Below are 14,972 nucleotides of genomic sequence, written 5' to 3'. Positions count from 1 at the left end.
TTACATCACTTGAGGGTTACAGCAGAAGCTAGCGAAGCCTCGGTTGTGATCCAGGATGAGTCACGGAGCTCAGGAGACCACGCAACTTCCTTCTGATACCATCAACCATGTCTTTACACTGGCTAAAAATAAAGATGGGCAAAAACTGCAGAGCCACATCTTGCCTCAACATGAAACTTAGCAAAGCTCAGCACTAAGCTCAGCGCTGCTGAAAAAAATCACCTGAGCAAGTGGAAACCAAAAAGTGCAGAGAGGCCGAAAGTTTCAGGTGTACAAACAAGGGAGAGGCTGGGAGGCCTCACGCTGTGTCATGCAGGGCTGGAGGACGGTGGTGGCAAATGCCAAGCAGAGAGGGACACAGCTGGGCTCTCGTCTCACTCAGCTGTGGGTTTTGGAGTATTTCCACACCCAGAGGCTTTGCAAAGACTGTTTTCTGTGCTGCGCGCACCCACCCGAGACGACAGGAACCAACCGCTGCAAACAGCACGGGTGCTGCATTTTCGGCAGGGGAAGGATGGAAAGCTGCAGCCTGCTCCACACCCTGCAGTGCATGGGCACATACAGAGCAAGGTCCAAAGAGCTCTTGGTGCTAGGGCTAAAAAAAGGGGTCACACATACATCTGATATGGCTTAGACACCTTAGGTAAGTGAGGAATTCAAAGTTCTTCCTAATCCCTGGGGACACTATGCCCCAGCAAAACCTTCACGCCCAAGGATATAGGACTCATATAGCTCTTAGCAGGGGGCCACAGGATCACACACAAATAGGGGCTCAGAGGGACACCGGCAATGTTCGGACACCTAAAATTAGCGCCAGCAGATGATCCTCCGCTCCATTCTCAGGAGTAGCAAGAACTGAACAAGGATCCAGCTGTCCCAACACTCCCATGAACGGGATCTTCGAATGCCCAACCTACTTGTGACAGAAATGCTAGGGCAAAGAGGGGATTCCTTGCATAACTCCAGTGTGAATACTCACGAGGGACCCGTGGCCTGATCTCTGAATGGAGGGCAGCATTTTCTTGGGGTTCCCAGTGGAAATAAGACCTATTCCTAGCTCAGCTGGTAATACCAAGGGGCAATGGCAGCCCACACATGTTAAGAGCAAGCTGAAGACGTTAGGCTGACCACTTTCTGTTGAAGATCCAACCTCCACTTTGTCCAGACTTTTGAGTTTGCCAGCCAAGCATTCCCAACAGAGGCACTGCAAGCCTGTCCAAGGGTCTGCAAGCTGTACCAGCTTTCAGATTACTGCCAGCTGCACTAAACCAAACACAGTTAATTAAGCCCAAATAAAAGCTCACTCATTACCACCTGGGTTAGGCAATATCCAAACCAGAGAGAAGAGGTCAATGCTATGACCAAGTAATGGGAGAAGCTGCTGCATTACACATGTACAAGAGATTTGCTGTCCCTGGAGGTATCAAGCTATTTGGTCAGCAAGCAGGGGTGGGGGTAGAAAAGTGGATCCATCATGGTGAGGCTTGTGTTAGAATGCCTCTTGTCAAAAGGCAGGAGAGCCCTGAGAGGATGCCGTGAGCTTGGTGGACCGGGAACTGCAAGCAGCTCCAGCAGAACTGAGGGCAAAGCTGTTCTCTGATGTCAGCCACATAACCTGTCTCTTTTCCATCACTAAGAGAGATGTATAAGATCCCAGTACGGAGCAGGTACTAGTGACTGTCACAACTCACCTGGATCAGGGGCTGCTCTGCTGCCACAGTTGTGTGGCTGGGAGTCCACAGCACAGACATGAGCAAAGCACCTCTTCCTTCCTTTTGACTTTGCAGGTGAATCTACCCCTGCCTCACTCGCTGAGGGTACCACTTCAGCATCAGGCTGAAGGATGAGATGGCCTGAGGCCCAGTCTCCAACTGGCCTCTGGATTGGCCCCAAACTTCCCTGGCAGACACTTCAGAGGAAGAGCAACAGGGCAGGCAGGCATCCCAAAGAGCAGCTTCTCTGTGTCATGTCTCCTGGCCAAATTGTGAGCTCTGGGGTGAGAGAAGGACTGACGGTGCTGATGAAGGCTCCCTTCCCCACACCGTGCAGGACACTGCTGAATTAAAGCAGGTGTGCAGGCATCCAGGGACAGGCATGGGGTGGGAAGTCCACAGCCATCTCACCCCCATGGTTACCTCAGAGCAGTGAGGGCCTGACCTTCACATTTCTTGACAGTGGAAATACAAAGACTACCAGTCCCTCCTGAAACTGTCACTCTAAGCCTTCTATACCATGGCCAAGGGCCTCTTCAAGCCACAAAATTGTGGGAAAATGCAGGGAGAACTCAGCTGATGCTGATAGAAAGCAGGACCATGCCTGCCACAAGTTCTGGGTAAAATCTCAACTCTGTTCAGGTGAAGGACAGAGAGCAGCAGAGACCAGCACCAGTTGGGAAATGCTCCTGTTCAATACTGCTGGTACGCAGAAGGACAAGTGCAGCAAGCAGCACAGATTGCAAGTTCCCAAGGGTTTAAAACATGCTGCCCTTGAGCTCCTGACGACTGTGTGCAGGGTTCAACAGTCTCAACAGCACCGCTCGCGCACATCCAGGCTCCCTTTGCCACACTGGTGGGAGGCAGGAGCAGCGAGCCAACCTGTGGGAGCAGCTCACCTGGGTGACATCTACTCTACACAGCTGTCCCTACGGGACCAGGGGAGAAGAGCACAGGGTTGCCCAGCATCTTCATAGAGTCCTGGTGAAGGAGGATAAATTGGTGATGATTGAATGAGTGCTAACCTTGGTGTAGGGCTGAAGTAGATGGAAAGGCAGGTCTCAGCTGTCAGCACTCACAGTGTGGTCTTGGGGTTGCTTGTTCTGGCTGTATTGGGTCCCCTGAAAAGAGAAATGTGCAGACCATGTTAAGGGAAATGCCCTGCCCACACGAGAAGACCTTCCAAATACTTGGCTGGCAATTAATTGCTCATCCAAGCCAAGCAAGTTAGTGGCCTATGCACAGAAGCAAGAGACCCTGAGTATCTCAACACCTGAAAAATCTCACTGTGTCTATTACTGGTGCTGAGGCCACCCCTCCAGCTGCTGCCCTGAGCCCCTCCCAGCATCCCAGTTATCACCCCAGTGCCCTGCATGACTCCAGTGGGTGCACGGTTGGTTTCTCAGAGGTCACTGGCACCATGCCTGGATTTCAGTGGGAAGTCAAGTCCTCTCTGTGCCCTTGGCTTTGCTCTTCTCCACCTGCGCAGCTGTATGTTGCCCCACCACACGGGCTTTGCTGGAACTCGAGTGGCTACATGGGCGGGTGGTTTGTCTGCAAGAACAGGCTCTGGCTGTGGCCCCCACAGGCCACCCGCTAAACCACCCCATGGGGACAAGAAGCCAGGGGAGGAAGGGACAAACTCTGCTGTAGGGAGACATTGCTCCCAACAACCCAAACAGGCCAAGCCAAATCCAACATTGCAGCGTTTCCCAGGCTACAGCGAACGGGGAAAACAACAACTGGTTAACAGAAACCTCTGAGAGGCCCGCCAACACCATCACAAAGACGTTGTTAAAGACTCCTGCCCAGGCTCCCAGTGCCGTAATTACAGACTACTGGAGATCGCACCGTGTTGGGGCTAAGTCTTTGTGCCCAGCAGGTCCTGAAAACTGGGACAACATCAGCACCCCCCAAAAAAAACCAGGTGTGACAATCCCTTGGCCAAAGGCACAATGAGCAAAAGCTGCATAGGGGCAATCCCTGCTCCCCAAACTGCCCTCCTCCGGCAAGGGCAACCACCCTGCAGTCCCCCAGCAGCACAACCCAGCTCCAACCACAGCCGCAGTGAGCAGAGCACCACGGGCAGCCACACTGCCGGCCCCCAGAAGCACAGCATGGGGAGGCACCCCCACATTAGCGTACTGGTGCACCGGTCCTTAAAACAGTCATGAAGCCACCCAGAAAGTTTATGCTTAATGTCACTTGCACCTACACAGCCGGCAGGTCAACCTGCACTGGCGTCCCAGGAGAGGTCCCACCTGGAAGCTGCACCAGCGGGTCACCAGGGCAATGCTCCTGGACAGCTTGCAAGCAGAGCAAACCTCAGTAAATGTAGCATAAATACATGTAAATATACATATATTTAAATCCCTCCACCAATTCCCTGCTCTACTACACTGACTTTTAGAGAAGGCTCGAAAGGCTCTAAGCCTGAGCAGTGACAAGAATTGCTTTGGACACGGCTGCCACCCACATACCGCTGCAGCACAGGAAATGATGGGTCGAAAACACTGCCCAGGAAGAATGGAGTTACCCCAAATAGACTGTGGCCAGGAGATCTGGCTTATCACTTCAGCTCTTGCATAAAGGGCTTTGCATCTTTGTTCACCCCCAACTAGAAGAATCACAGGGTTGACATCAGCCCTGGCCCGAGACATGGATTTGTTACTAAAAAGCACTTACAGCTGAATCACTAACTGCACTTTTTGCAGCATACAGGACTCCTTTGAAGGCCTCCCATCCACCTATTGTTCTACAATCAAGCTGCTTAGCTGGGGGGTTTTCCAGGCCACAACACAGACGAGTATGACTGCAAATCACCAGTCAGTCCTGAAAAAGCTCTCTGAAATGCCGAGCATGTGAGCTCAGCTGCTCTTCATTCAGGATTCACAACCAGCTGAAGACACTGGCAGAAACAGGGGGAAAACATGTTAATTGGCAGCTGGGCATTCGCGAGGCCAAGTAAGGGAGACTATGAGAAAGAGGAGGCAAATGGAGGACAGAGATTTGCAAAGACACTTCCCAGTCAAAGAAAGTAATTTTTAAAGCAAATGTCAAACTGTGTGAGACCAAGCTCTCTGAAGGCTATAGTCACCGGGCTCACTTGCTCACAAGCAAAAGAAAAATGGAAAAAAAACAAAACACAAAGGAAAAGAGCTGGTCAGAAAACAGGCTCTGCAGAGCACAGCTGCCAGGCACTGCGGGAAGGATTGGAAACACACAATGGCATTACCAGGACGCGGGTACCCACACAACCTGCTGGAGGAAGGGGAGTGATGTGAGATGAGGAGAGGCATCAGGAAAAACCCACCCACAGAAAACTCTCACTGCCAAGTAACCTGCAACAACACCCTCCACGAGCCATCTGTTAACGCACAAATGCCTCCCTTCAGGATTTCTCCCATGTTGCCCTTCACACCTGTCCTGCTTGAAACCTGACTCATGAATTCCTCCAGCCATGGAAGCCTGGGATAATTTGATTACAGCTCCATTGACAGTGTGCTGAGCACACCAGTTTTCTAACCAATATGGTTTCACTTTTTCATTTCACATATGTGGTTGTATACCTATTGTGGCAGTTGCACAGCCCCCTGAGATCTGGAGCCTTCAAAGGGGCAGTTGATGGCTCTTTTAGCACCTTTTGTGCCCCATTGTGCCTGCCTCCACCTACACATCTAGGGTGGTACCAAGGTGCTGACAGTCACATCCTCCCCTATCCAGGGCAGGGTGACTTCACCTCCACCAGCTGGTGGGGTAGGAGAGGTGGGACCCTCGGTCAATTGACACGGTCCTTAATGGGACCCTGAGTCAAGTGACAGGGTCATTAGCAGAGGAGGTGCCCAGAGTAGCTGCAAAGCTTCTGGACCATGTTGTAATGCCCACAGACAGATCTGACCAACTATAAAACGGGGTTCCCACTGAAGGCCCCTTTGGAGTGGTCTCCTCGGTGCAGTGGGTCTGTGAACTGGAGCCCTCCCCTTAGACTGGGACACCGTCTAAGGAGACTTCCCAGGATTGAGAGCACCTCACCTCCTCTTTTGGGTGCGTGGTTATTTACTGGATATATCCTTGAATGAGTCCTTGCCTAACCCAGGCGAGTGATTATTTCTTCTGGGTACCCTGCAGTCAGAGAGCTCCAGTTTTGTTTCTTGTGAGTGTGTGCATGCACGTTGTGGATCCTCATTATTCTTATGTTGCTGTACCCCAGCAGTCTCCTCAACTGACACCTGAACCTGTATTTTATGTTGTTGGAGTGCTAACTGACTGTATAAGCCCTGTTTCTAGTCAGTTTATCGGCTGCACTTTTCTGGCTAGAATAAAGTCTGTTTTGAAACTTGTTGTTTGCCTAAAACTGACTTTGGAGTGCCTCTGTGACGTTTAAATTGGCGTACTCAGCAGGATATCAGAATTATTATGGGGGTATCAGGATTATTATGGGGTACAGCTGTAATAATCCTTCCGCACCGACCTGCACACATCTGTCGGAAGCAGCTGGTGCGGTCCCGGAGCGGCTGTAGCCGAGTGTGCGGTTTTCTGTGCTACTGTTTGTGTTGTTGTCTGTGCTGTTCTGTGCGTCTGCTTAAAGCAAGCCCGGGGTCCGGTGCAAACCCTATAACCAGTTGGAGAGCCCCGATTCTGCAAAAGAGCTGGAAATAGATTGTTTGAAAGCGGAGTTATGGCAAGAGAGAGAGGGGGTGCGTTTATTAGAACAGAAGATTGAGCTCATGTTAACCTAAGCAAAATCCCCCCAGCATTGCCCAAATTTGGAAATTGATTGTGGGCACAGACCACAAGGATGGGACAGGGATATCTGAGGAGATTCTGAAAACACTGTTGATGAGGAGGAGTTGGAGACAAAGGATGTACGATCTCTTATCAATACTGATACGTGTACAGGTCTACAGGGTGGATATCCCCATCCTGCTGTTTGTACCACCCTGTGGACGGGACCTGAGCTTGGTGACTTGTAAGCTAAATTATCACGTGAGCCGGGCAAAATAGAAACTGAATATATTTGGCATGTTTCACTCACAGGGAGTGATTGGATATTACTGAGTAATGAGGAAGCTGTTGGCTTTTGGGGAGCTGGTGTGTTTTTAAGTGATGGTCCGGATGGTGATCGGCCCATAACATCTCGTGTGGCTTACTGGGCTGGCGGCGTGGATCCCAAGGAACATGGGAGCCCTTCAGCTCTAGGATAAGAGGCTTGCCAGAGCTGGCTAAGGGCGTTCAAAAGACTGCTTGTGATGTACGAGAAAGGGCAGCAAGGAATCCCCATGGCTGCGCCGGTAAATCCAACCCACCTTCGGCCACTTATCACAGGACTGCCAGACACTTTAAAAATACATGTTCAGTCCCCCAAGGAGAGAATTCAGGAGGCTATTGACTGCAAAGAGCAGAACCTCTGAAATTCACCTTCCCATGTATTAGCCTGTGCTGAAATCCTGCAAAATATAGCCAACTATGGGTGTGAAATGTGATGAGAGGACCCATGCAGCAGCACAGACGGGAGCAGGAGGGTCCGGAAAACAAGCCGAGAGCCTCTCCCTGGACAGCCCCCCCATCCCGGGAACCTAAGTGGGACTGGAAAGGGGCGGCCTGTGTCACCAGGCACCCGCCTTGGGGATGTCCCAAGCGCTGCTGCACAAGCTTCCACCCAGCATATGCAGGAGCTGGTGGAACTGTTAGAGGGGAAAACCCAGAACACAAAGGGAGCACTGGCAACTGCCTCCCTCACTGAGGAGAGATGAAACCTTAACCCTTTCATATCCTCACGAAGGAGTCAAAAAATTAGAAGCTGTGGATTGGGACCTAGGCCGCCCAACCTGTTTAGTACCTTCCTGCCAATGGTCCGCTAATAAGGAACCATAGATACACATCCCTGTCAGTTCAAAGCAGATAAGTTTAAAATTTCTAACTGACACAGGTGCCCAAATCAGTGTTGTGAGCAAGCAGCAAGCCGAGGAACTCGGGATTAAACCATCGAGGAAGGCCATTAACATAGTACGGGTAACAGGTGTAGCAGGAAGGTGTCCTCTAGCTCAAACTCAATTTTGGCTGCCTGGGGAGAAGCAGATGACAGCTGTGGAAAAGGCTCTGAGCCCTTATAAGGGAAAGATACTGGCATTTGATATTTTGACAGGTAAACAGTGGTGCTTGCCTAATGGTGAGGTCTGGAGTTTTGGGAGCCACGAGGCAGAGGCAGCTTGCATTAGGATCTTGCAATTTACCTCTGCACTGCTGCAGCACAAGGGAGCTGCTGACATTAGGATTTTGCAACTTGCTCCTGCTCTGCCGCTGTCTACAATAACCTGCACTCCACAGTACCCCCTGCCAAACGCAGCAAACCGGGGCATTACGGAGATCATTAATGATCATGAAAAAAGACAAATAATCAGCTGCACCCATTCTCCCTATAATTCTCCAGTTTGGCCCGTTCACAAGCCTGATGAGCGATGGTGCTTAACTATTGATTATCAAAAACCGAACAGTAACACCGTACCCCTAACAGCTGCCATCCCAAATACATCCTCAGTGGTGACCGAAATACAAGCAGCAGCCCATCCATGGATGGCTGCCTTAGATGTCAAAGATATGTTTCTCATGATCCCCCTCAGGGAGGAAGACAAATCACAATTTGCTTTTACCTGGGAAGGGAAATAATACACCTTTGATCGGCTTCCTCAGGGCTACAAGCACTCTCCTGCCATTGCTCACAATGCCCTTACTGCACTCACTGACACTGCGAAGGTGCCCTTGGGCATTTGCATATATCAATATACAGATGACATCTTAGTGGGTGGAGACAATAAGGAACAGGTCAGGCAAGTAGCAGAGACTGTCTGAAACCTATCGACACAGAATGTATTGGATAACCCACCTTCCAAGTGGCAAGGTCTTGGGCGGGAAATTAAATTCCTAGGGGCTTGATGGATAGTGGGACCCGCAGCAGTGCCTGATGATGCCACAGCTACTATAGAAACGGGCAGACCCCAAACAGCAAAGGAGACTTGCAACGGCCTATTGGGCACATTAGGGTACTGGAGAAAGCATATATCAGGATTTTCAGTGATTGCTTGCCCCCTGTATGACCTACTCCAAAAAAAACAGGAGACAGGATTGGACCTTACCACATACAGAGGCCCTTAATGTTCTAAAAGATGAACTTAAAACCTGCCAGAAATTTGTCCCACTGAACCCACAAGACCCATTAAGGGTGGAATGGGGGTTTGCAGAACATGCTTCCTATTGCGACATATTTCACAGGGGGCCAAAAGGGCCAGACAGACCCTTGTTGTTCCCTTCCAGTGCAGTCAAGGAAACTGGACAACAATATTCAGAGTGGGAAAAGGGACTCTTCTCACTCACCCGAGCAGCTAAGGAGGTAGAGAGGCTGTGTATGTCACAGGACATTATTGTGCAAGACCCTTTTCCTCTGCTAAACTCAATCCTCAAAGGGTCACACCCCCCCACGAGGGGGTGGCACAGAAAGCAACAGTACTGAAGTGGTGTGCCTACTTGGAGGGAGTTAGTCAGTTGTTGCCATTGAAAGAGTTTTCTGTCAAACTTTCAAAACTTCAACAAACTGTGAACGCTGATCCAGTCCTGCTGAGCCTGCCTTATAAACCCTCCCCAATTAAAGAAGCACCTGAGTTACCCCAGGACTCAGACACACACGGAGTCTGGTTTACTGATGCATCAGCCCATCGGGTGGGGACAAAGTGGCAGTATAAGGCAGCAGCACTGGAGATTGCCACCAGAAAAGCAATAACAGAGGAGGGGGAAGGTAGTGCTCAAGCAGAGGAGTTGCGTGCTCTCTTATTAGCAGCAGCACTGGAGGAGCCTCCATGATTTACATGGATTTTTATGCAATTTATAAGGATGCAACTGAATGGATATGCCAATGGGAATCCAACCGGTGGGAAGCAGGCTGCACCAGAGCATGGAGAGCCGAAGATTGACAGAATCTATTAGAGACCGGCAGGTCATGGCCCTGGAGCGTGGGCTGGGTAAAAGGACACGCAAAAGATGCCAAATGGAACCTAAAAGGCTGACCATCTAGCCCAAATGAGAGTGGCTAAAGGCATACCAGAGGAGTGGGCACGGCTAGCTGAATGGCTGCACATTAATGGCTGCACAGGCCACTCTGGGAAAGTGGATCTGTATTATGAATGCCAGTCTCGGGGATGGGGAGTGTCCATGGGAACATGTGAAACAGTCCTTACAGCCTGTCCACAGTGCCGGATAAGACTTAAAGCTGATCACCCAAATTAGGCCCTGGCCCAGCATATCAGACACGGCAAGGCCCTCTGGAGTACCTGGCAAATTGACTACGTCGGGCCATTAAAACCCGCTCATGGAAAGAAATACATCCTGGTGGGAGCAGAGGTGGTATCAGGATTATCAATGGCTACTGCTGACAGCACTGCCACTGGAGACCAAACAGTGTGAGCACTGTGCGAGTGGTTTAGTGTTCTGCCCACCCCTGAGAATACCCAAAGTGATGATGGCACAGATTTTTCAGCAGCCATGGTTCAGGATTGGGCTGGGGGAAGGTATTATGTGGGTGTTTCACACACCATATTACCCCCAAGCCAATGGGATCGTGGAATGGACCAATGGTTTGATTAAAAAACATGCAGACATCTTGTGACCCAGCTGGGACACACGGTTGGCACAAGCTGTCCTCATTGTCAATAACCGCTGGAGGAGCTATGGAAGCCCCTAAATCAGGATATTTTCCCCAAGAGGCTGCTAACAGACAGTGACTCTATAAAAGACAAAGGAAAAGACCAGCCCCCGAGAAGACAAGTGGGCCAGGCTGTGATGGCGGAACTACCTTTCACTGGTATTGTGCCCATAACTGTAGCAAAACCTAGAGGGTTACATATTTGGGAAGCCTTTGATGAAAATAGGCAAACCCACCGCATTAGTGTCCGGTGGATAGTCCCAGACTTCTAGCTCCAAAAGCCCAGTTCCAAGAGACTGAGGCCCGCCTTTGTGTTTTCTTGGAGGACAAAAGGAAGAAGGACAATCCTGACCGCTCCTACTGAGGGCCATATGGATGGGGTGAGACTGGGTGGTCGTTAGAGTCAGTGTTTAGAATGAGGGTCACACCAGGGCGAAACCAACAGGACATTCAGGAGGCAAGCCTGCAACTAGAAAGACTAATGAACTCTATGCATGACATTGCATAGGCTCCCTAAATCATCAGCTACATGAAAACAGAAGGACTGTCTAAAGCCAGGCCATATTGCACTTGCTCCTATTGAAGGAAAAAGGTACATACAGGAAGCCGTGTCTACATCCTGAGCATCTGGGTGCCTTTACAAGAACCACTACTAGGAGAAATAACAAAGGACTCAGGGGCAATTGTTGCTGTACTGGGGACTAACTTGTGAAAAAAACCTTCAGTGCATTTGTTTTCCTAATCAGCATGACTAACCAGCCTTCTCCAATACTTGACAGCAATTGTTGTAATTTGCACTATTCTATTGTTTATTAGTAGGTTGATTTGTAATTATAATGTATAACAGGAAAATAACACATGAGGTATGATGATCCACAGTGGGCATTAAAACTCACAGAATGCCCCCTTTTGACTTTGGAAGCAAGAGGTGACTGCACCACCACTCCAAATCAGCCTGTCCGATCATGACTGTGGTCACTGGGTGGATTGTGTGTCAGTTGCACACCCCCCTGAGATCTGGAACCTTCAAAGGGGCAGTTGATGGCTCTTTTAGTACCTTTTGTGCCCCACTGTACCTGTCCCCATGTACACACCTAGAGTGGTACCAAGGTGCTGACAGTCACATCCTCCCTTACCCAGGGCAGGGTGACTTCACCTCCACCAGATGGTGGGGTAGGAGAGGTGGGACCCTCGGTCAATTGACAGGGTCCTTAACAGGACCCTGAGTCCACTAACAGGGTCATTAGCAAAGGAGGTGCCCAGAGTAGCTGCAAAGCTTCTGGACCATGTTGTAATGCCCACAGACAGATATGACCTCGCTATAAAACGGGGTTCCCACTGAAGGCCCCTTTGGAGTGGTCTCCTTGGAGCAGTGGGTCTGTGAACTGGAGCCCTCCCCTTAGACTGGGACGCCGTCTAAGGAGACTTCCCAGGATTGAGAGCACCTCACCTCCTCTTTTGAGTGCGTGGTTATTTACTGGATATATCCTTGAATGAGTCCTTGCCTAACCCAGGCGAGTAATTATTTCTTCTGGGTACCCTGCAGTCAGAGAGCTCCAGTTTTGTTTCTTGTGAGTGTGTGCATGCACGTTGTGGATCCTCATTATTCTTATGTTGCTGTACCCCAGCAGTCTCCTCAACTGACACCTGAACCTGTATTTTATGTTGTTGGAGTGCTAACTAACTGTATAAGCCCTGTTTCTAGTTGGTTTATTTGCTGCACTTTTCTGGCTAGAACAAAGTCTGTTTTGAAACTTGTTGTCCACCTAAAACTGACTTTGGGGTGCCTCTGTGATAACTATGAACAGAACATTTTCTTGTTCCGCATCCAGGAAGTGTCCTGGCCCCCAGGCACTGTGTGTTTCCACACAGCACACGACAGTGCCGACCAAATCTAGCAGGGGACAAGCATGGGCAAGCCCAGAGCAGTAAGGGCAGGTAAAGGACTCGGGAAGAGTCAAGAGTCATTGAATTTCAAGCATCAGATCAATAACCATCCCCTTGAACCACCATCGCTCGGAAACAGAGAGGAAGGTCTGAGCATCTCTGTCGTCCATTTCTCAGTGGCTGTGCAGAAGTGTGCGAGGGCAAGCAGCTGGCATCGGGCAGCAAGGAGGAGGACAGGTGTGCTGCTCTGCCCTCAGAGGCCCCTTGAACTCAGGGAAGGAACTTCCTTTTCTCCTCCTGCTCCACATGCTCAGAAGACCTGAAACTGCCAAGGGAGCAGGGGCTGGCAAAGCTCAGCAGCAGAGGGCAGGTGTATGGACTGGGTGTTTTGTCTGCCTTGGAGGAAACTGCCAGGAGTGATACAGCAATCCCACCACTAAAATTAAAATTATGTCTTATTCCCCAAAGCTCCCTAAAGCCCATTTCTGCAGAGAGGGCAGACGTGAAGAGTGCCAAGAGCTGCTTTGCCCAGCTTGCTGCAAAGGCAGCAGAGCGAAGCAGCCCCTCAAAGAGCTGTGCCTCGACTAGCAGGGTCCCCAAAGCCCATGCAGGGTGATCCCACCAGCTTTCCTCCTGGTCGTGGGTAAGAAACCTCTCACACATGGAAAACAAACAGGGTGGGTGGCAGGTCTGAAACAGCTCCAGCCCTGCCCCACTTGCAGGCTGGACCTTGCTCCTCAAGCTCATCTGCTCAGGGACTGTAGCTGGGGTGACAGGAAGGCTCTGATGTCCCCACACCTCCTGGCCACCCCTCAGCACAGGCAGAGCTGCCAGGGGGCTGCAAATCCCAGCCTGCTGCCGTGCCCGAGCGGGCGGCTGGGCTGTGTGGAGGGAGCTGCATGCCGGGACCTGTAGTCCCTACCAGGGCCCTCCTGCTCGCTCACGTCAAGACCCACAACGATGAGAACTGCTGCTGCAAAACCAGGCAATGACGAAGCTTTGTGGGATGACTGAATTCTCCTGGTCCTCAGCCCCTTTCTAAAGCACAGCCCAGCCAAAAATAACTACAGTGCTGCTGCACTGGGAGTTTTCTCCTATTTCACCTGCCAGACCTTGTTCACCTGCTGCACATGTTACTAAGTTTGCCAAGACTCTCCTTTGTGTCAGGGCTCAAACCTGCTACACTCTCCACAAGGTCTCAGTTTCCCCTCTTTGCTAAGGCTTATGGATGCAGTTCAGGCACAGGAGCAGAGGTCCATAAACAGATCTCTGCTTGTGCGATGTTTTTTGAAAAAGGCACTGAGTGGAAATGACTTTTAAAATACCTTAAGACACAGTACAGCATTTCCCTGCCATACACCGCAAACTCCACGGTCGTTCTTTAAAAAAATAAAAGGATTCTGGAAACCCCGGACATAAGTCCATGCCCCTTGTACCCATCACCAGACACGTCACGTTCACAGGCGGGTTGCGAGCAAGCCCACAGCCCCAGCTCACATCACGCAGCCACCCGCCCCATCTTCCCTAGCACTCAGCAGCTTTCTAAACACAACCTCTGGGACTGCCAAGAGTGCCCTGTGCACCACATGTGTGTTTTCTGCAGAAATTGGATGCCCCAGCCACAGCAAAACGCTCTAAACCCCCAAGAGGTCCATAGCTGCTGATTGGGGGGGGGGGAATGTCCCCCCCATGGGTCGTTCCGCCCACAGCGGCTGTCACCGGAGGGCAGTAGGCCTCTGGCCCTGCGTGCTGGGGTTCACAGCTGCCCCTTTTTCACAGCCCCACGCTGAAGGCAGCGACTTACCCACGGGGCAGGCGCTAGATGAGCCTCGTCAGGCTGCGTGGCTGGGCCACGGCGCAGCAGCTCTGGGCCCCGGGCAAGGCCCCACCGCCATGGCACCGGTGTCCAGGGGGACAAGGACAGCCACCGAGTGCCAGGCGGGGCTGGGCTGGAGCTGATGCCCGGGCGGAGGAGGAGGCCCCAGGGACAGGCTGTCCCTGCCCATGTCACAGCAGAGAGGACGTGGCCTTGGTGGGCGAGAGCAGGGACAGCACAGCCGCCCTGAGCTGCCGGGGCCTCGGCGGCGGGTGGCAGCTGGCACAGGGGCACCCCCGGGCACAGCCCCGCCGCGTCCCCCCGAGCCCCCCCGACCTGCCCCTGCCAGACCGTCCTGCCACAGCCCCCCCTGAGGCCACGCCCCCCCCCGGGTACGGAAACCCCGCAGCAGATCGGGGCTTTGGGGGACACGGCGTCCCCGCCGCAGCCCCCGCAACGCCGTTCTCCGGTCACACGCCCGCAGGCTGCCCCCTCCCCCCGGCCCCCCCCGGTCCCGGCGCTCCCGGCTACAGCTCCCCCAGCTCACAACCCCCATCCCAGCCGCCAGTACCACCTGGTCACGACCACCCCCGGTGCGGCACCCCCAGGTCTCCCTCGCCCTCGGCACTAACGCCCCCTCTTCCCGTCCCCCCCGAACCTTCTGGAACCGGGGGCAGTGGCGGGGACGGGGCCCATCAACCGCACCCAGCCAGACAGGCGGCCCGTCCCCCCTGGTTCTGCTCCGCGCCCCCCCTCCCCGGCCCTGCCCGCCGCCGCCCCGCCGGACCCACCAGCGCCCCCTCCGCTGCTGCCGCCGCGGCCCCGACTGCTGCAGCTTCGTCCGCTCCTTCCGGGTGCCGGCGCG

At 52.3% G+C, this 14,972-nt stretch overlaps 1 protein-coding gene across 5 annotated transcripts in view; it reads right to left on the bottom strand.

Moving 5' to 3' along the window:
- Positions 1–14,972, bottom strand: part of ATOSB (atos homolog B) — a 47,690-nt gene extending 32,718 nt beyond the window's left edge. For 4 of the 5 annotated variants that reach the window (XM_071802784.1, XM_071802783.1, XM_065861801.2 and 1 more), the window contains exons 1-2: positions 14,899–14,972; positions 2,738–2,833 (exon numbers count right to left, since the gene is read on the bottom strand). The gene's annotated coding sequence lies outside the window, so the exon portion shown is untranslated. Of the gene's footprint in view, positions 1–2,737; positions 2,834–14,095; positions 14,287–14,898 lie in introns of those variants that run through there. The other variant, XM_071802782.1, reaches the window with a different exon arrangement.

This window comes from Patagioenas fasciata, chromosome Z (assembly GCF_037038585.1).
Source record: "Patagioenas fasciata isolate bPatFas1 chromosome Z, bPatFas1.hap1, whole genome shotgun sequence".
In the NCBI taxonomy this organism is placed as follows: Eukaryota; Metazoa; Chordata; class Aves; order Columbiformes; family Columbidae; genus Patagioenas; species Patagioenas fasciata.
This window is presented reverse-complemented; position numbering and strand designations above follow the sequence as displayed.